This window comes from Dendrobates tinctorius, unplaced genomic scaffold (genome assembly GCF_039654945.1).
Source record: "Dendrobates tinctorius isolate UK_male_01 unplaced genomic scaffold, ASM3965494v1 ptg000151l, whole genome shotgun sequence".
In the NCBI taxonomy this organism is placed as follows: Eukaryota; Metazoa; Chordata; class Amphibia; order Anura; family Dendrobatidae; genus Dendrobates; species Dendrobates tinctorius.
This window is the reverse complement of record NW_027361818.1, coordinates 1949055-1954532: the sequence shown is the minus strand read 5'-3', so window position 1 is coordinate 1954532 and position 5478 is coordinate 1949055. Positions and strand designations below refer to the sequence as shown.

The window sequence follows — 5478 nt, the reverse complement described above, 5'->3', positions numbered from 1 at the left end:
CAACGCGAAACGCGCGTCAGGGGGTCACAGAGGTGCACTTTGGCATACTGGCGATCATGAGTAAGTGACACTATTGAAATACTGAGGGGCATTTGACTTGTTTAAATGCTCTGGACAATATTAATTATACTCTGCATGGGTTTTTGCCCGGGATTTATTATACTATATTGTCGCTTTATACATCTTATAACTCTTGGTCACAGGACCACCATGTGTACCTTTGTTTTTGGCCTTTGTATCCCTCCTTTTCCTTTTTATTATTAAGTCATTATTGATATGTATACTTTTGTATTGTCATTTACTTGAATCAATAAATTATTGTTTTTTATTGGATGTTGTTCTCTGCTCCGTTTTTCTCTGTGTGTACTCTCAATGGGAGCATTTCCTCTTCTGATTACTTCTAGGCTTTGGCCTTATTTTTTTGGATTGAAGTTATTTTCTTCAGTATTTATTATAATTTATATATGCTTATTTTTGACTATTTCTTGTTTTCATATGTGATTTCTGTGTATTCACAGCTACTAGTCATAAGCAAATGGATTACCGTGCTCGAGACCAAACGTGGTTGTCTCAACTTCAGGAGGTTTTTAAGGAGGATACTGTTGGTATTTTTAATACGAATGGTGGTGGTGCAAAGGAACAAATTTCTAAACTTAGGACGCTGTTGCACAGACGGACGAGATTGTGGTGGAACAAGGCTTCTTTGGGGCAATATCTCACCCGCTCTTTAATTCCAAGAGGTTTACGGGTGCAAATTTTTCCTGCATTTTCTGTTGAGGACCTTACTTTTAAAAAAGAATGGGAGGAGACTGCTAATAAGTGCTCTCAGGGCTTTATGGAATTGTTAGTTAGGTTGGATGAAAGAAAACTGGGAGAATTGGAAAAAGAGATTGATGTGATTCAAATCTCTCTAAAAGAGACTTTAACTGTTGACGCTTTGGACAAACTAAATGGAGACCATGAGAAGGACCTGACAAAATGGGAACAGGAAATATGTGCTGTCAAGTCCAAAAAATTACAGAGAGATTATTCAGACTCTATGGAAAACAAAGTATATAGATGGAAGAATAGGATAACCAGGGCGAAATCTGTTCCTCAATCACGCTCTGGTTCATTATCATCTTTTACTTCCGCTGATGAAGCTAGTGTCAAATCTGACCAGACAAAGACTTCTGGGACTGATAATCCTAGGACAACAATATCCACCAGAGTTACCAGAGGGCGTCATGCCAATAAACGGAGGCAATACATATCGCCAATCACGAACGTAGGGTTAAAAACTCTAGATTACAGGTAATAAATTTATCTTCACATATCCTTTCTGAGACACAGTTGGAGGTGTTACAATTGGGCTTGAATTTTGTCCCTAATAATGGCTTTGACTTTTTTACAGTTTTGAAAGACTTACACTTATTCTGTCGCAAATTGATCCTACGAAAATTACACCACCGTGTTGAAGGTGATTTTAATGCAGTGGAACAACAAGCAGTTGCTGATTTGGAGGATCTTTTGAAAGAACAACAATCTGACAGTGTAGGTATTGGTATTGTACCACGTTCAATTATGCCATGTTCACTCGCGTTCCCTCCCTTGTCATTATGCCCACAGGAGGATATCTTTTGTAAATTGGTCACTGAGGACCTGCGAAGGATATCACGGAGTGTATGTAGGGATAATCTTACAGCGTTGCAGAGACAAGCTCTGAGAGAGCTGCAATCCCTTGATTCTGTGGTCATAAAACCTGCTGACAAGGGAGGGAACGTGGTGATCTGGCCGACAGAAAAGTACAAAAGGGAGGCATTTCGCCAACTTAGGGACAAACAAACCTATCGCATTCTGCCTGGCAACCCCACTGTACTTTTCTCTTTGGAATTGAGGGCCATCTTAGATCATGCTGATGAGTCAGGTATTGTACCGAGGAGGATTTTGGATGCCCTTGTGCCCAAATATCCAAAGGTACCTACCTTTTACTTACTTCCAAAGGTGCACAAGGATATCCGAAATCCTCCCGGAAGACCCATCGTCTCTGGCATAGGGGGGTTGAGCGAAAACATCTGTAAATTTATTGACCACCATCTGAAACCTTTGGATGAGACGCTCCCCTCCTATGTCAGAGATACCACTGATGTCCTAACCAAAGTCGATGGGTTGTTCTTAGAGGTAGATATGCTCTTAGTAACTATTGACATAGAGTCACTTTATACCTCTATTAGACATAGCGATGGCCTTCGGGCGGTCCGCTTCTTTCTTGAGACTGCCAACTGGGATGGCCATTTTTCTGATTTTATTCTGGATTTATTGGAGTTTGCTTTGACCAAAAATTTTTTTGTTTTCAAAGACAAATTTTATTTACAGTTACAGGGGACTGCAATGGGCGCGGCGTGTGCCCCGGCCTATGCAAACCTGTTTCTTGGTTTTTGGGAGAGGCAGGTTTTCTATGGGGACGGGGCACACGCCGCGGACCAGGTGGTGGGCTGGTTTCGTTACATCGATGATGTATTGATGATATGGAGGGGTGACGAGACCAGCCTATCCAAATTTATGCAGTCCCTTAGTGTGAATTCATTCAACCTTAGATTTACATTTAATCATCATGCGAAATGTATTGATTTTTTGGATATTAAATTGTGTGTGGCAGACAATGGGTCTATTGAGACCGATTTACATCGTAAGGAAACGGCGGTGAATTCTCTTTTACATGCCTCTTCGGCACACAATTTTTCTGTGATTAAAGCCATCCCAGTTGGACAATTTCTAAGAAACAGGCGGACCTGCTCGACTATGGCCCGCTTTGAACAGCAATCTGCTTGCCTCACTGAACGGTTTCGTGATAGAGGTTACAGTAATCGCTGCATTAGAGAGGGTTACAGACGTGCTAAGCGTACTAAAAGGGAAGAACTTCTTGTATCTTCACCTAGGAAGCTCTTGACTGATTCTAAGGAGGTGAGATTTATTTCAACTTCTAACTGTCGTTGGGATCAGATTCGTGATGTATTAACTAAACACTGGTCAGTCCTACATACGGACAAGACCTTGGCTGGGAATTTACCACAGCGTCCTTTGATGGTACAGCGTAGGGGGAGGAACCTGAAAAACCATTTGGTCAAAAGTCACTACACAACTAAGTCGCAATTCATTTTCAATATGAGTAATCCTAGGGTCGGATGTTACCCCTGCGGCACGTGTGTCGCGTGCCCCAATATCCATAGAAGTGGGACCTTCAGTACATCTGATGGGAGCAGGGAGTACAGAATACGTGAGTACATCTCATGTAACACAACTCACGTAATATACTACGCAACATGCCCCTGCCCCCTGATTTATGTAGGTCTCACTTCGAGGGAGTTAAAAGTACGGACGCGCGAGCATGTCCGTGATATCGCTGCCGCAAGGGACGCTGTGGATCCCACTTTACTCAAGACTCTACCGAGACATTTTTTGTTATGCCATGGTTCTGATCCCAGTGGCCTTAGGGTGAGGGGCATTGATAGGGTTCACGGCGGGGTCAGGGGTGGCAATTTGGTCCGCCTTCTGGCACAACGTGAGTGTAGGTGGATAGTGACTCTTGACACTATTACACCTAAGGGACTTAATGAAAAACTTACCTTCCTCCCTTTTCTTTAGAAATAAACTCCCCCCCCTTTTTTTTGCCTTTCTACCCATTTTTGTCTTAGTCTCTGCGGCAGCGTCCGTTCATGTATCTATGCTTATACATATATACATGTGTGTGCCTTTGTATGCATGTAATTTATGCCCTTAAAAATGAATTTGCACCACCGTCCCACGTTTTAATATCGCATTTTAATTTTGTCATGTCTTTTTGTCTTTTAGTTTTTCCCTTTATAGTTTTTGCCTTGCCGGATTTTATTTCTTCGGAACCTATGCTGGTTATGATGCCCCATTATCCCATTTTGGGTTAATTCCTGGATGTGGGACACTATCGAATATTGAATACAAACCAAGGGATTCCGTCTAATTGGATGAGAAGATTTTTTTGTTTCTTGTTATTTCAGTTTTTTGCCTATATACACACATATTGTTTATTTTCTATGTACATATAAATTATGTGTATTTTTTGTGTTTGTATCATCCTTATCATTTTTTTGTCACGATTTTTTGTATATATTAGTATCATAATATTTTATGATGTAAATATAGATTTGCACTTTGTCATTCTGAAGATGCACATTTGCACTTTATATTATTCTCTTGAATACCACTAATGTCGCGCCGATACGTGCACTACCCCCTTGCGGCCTATTTCAGCATTGGATCATTCTAATTTTCTTTCTTTTTTTGTGTATTTGGGCTGATTCTCACCCTCTCCAATATGGCTGCCACCCTGGTCTTCAGCAAAATGGCGGCTATGGTGCGCACGCGCGCTTTGCCTCATGCCCCTCCCACCTTCCCCCGTGGCTATCTGTATTAGCTTGGCGCGCATGTGTATGACGTCAGCAGGTGGAGTTCCACCTACATGCGCGCCGTCTAGTGACGGCCACGGGGGTGGGAGGTCACGTTCTTGGCGGGTGACGTCATTGGCGCGTGCGCCCAAATACTCCGGCACTGATTGATGACACTATATAAGCATTAAGGATATGGCATTTATATGTACCCCTTTTGAGAAAGCATTCAACGCGAAACGTGCGTCAGGGGGTCACAGAGGTGCACTTTGGCATACTGGCGATCATGAGTAAGTGACACTATTTAAATACTGAGGGGCATTTGACTTGTTTAAATGCTCTGGACAATATTAATTATACTCTGCATGGGTTTTTGCCCGGGATTTATTATACGATATTGTCGCTTTATAGATCTTATAACTCTTGGTCACAGGACCACCATGTGTACCTTTGTTTTTGGCCTTTGTATCCCTCCTTTTCCTTTTTATTATTAAGTCATTATTGATATGTATACTTTTGTATTGTCATTTACTTGAATCAATAAATTATTGTTTTTTATTGGATGTTGTTCTCTGCTCCGTTTTTCTCTGTGTGTACTCTCAATGGGAGCATTTCCTCTTCTGATTACTTCTAGGCTTTGGCCTTATTTTTTTGGATTGAAGTTATTTTCTTCAGTATTTATTATAATTTATATATGCTTATTTTTGACTATTTCTTGTTTTCACATTCAAAATATATGTCTATACATCAGGAGGCAGGCTCAGACGGTGTTAGGCCCAGTATGGATTGCACGTGATTGCACAAAGGTTAGAAAGGGTACCGTATCCCTGGATAACATGTATGGATAGCGTACACATTCAAAATATATGTCTCAGGAGGCAGGCTCAGACGGTGTTAGGCCCAGTATGGATTGCAAGTGATTGCACAAAGGTTAGAAAGGGTACTGTATCCCCGGATAACATGTATGGATAGCGTACACATTCAAAATATATGTCTATACATCAGGAGGCAGGCTCAGACGGTATCAGGCCCAGTATGGATTGCACGTGATTGCACAAAGGTTAGAAAGGGTACCGTA

The 5478-nt window shown here is 41.5% G+C and overlaps 1 long non-coding RNA gene across 1 annotated transcript; it reads left to right on the top strand.

Annotated features, from left to right (window-relative positions):
- The first annotated feature begins 775 nt into the window (after positions 1-775).
- On the top strand, positions 776-5160 carry LOC141049976 (uncharacterized). Its single transcript, XR_012220464.1, has 3 exons — positions 776-1293; positions 1394-1533; positions 3832-5160. It is a non-coding gene; the product is annotated as an uncharacterized lncRNA (long non-coding RNA).
- The last annotated feature ends 318 nt before the right edge of the window (positions 5161-5478 follow it).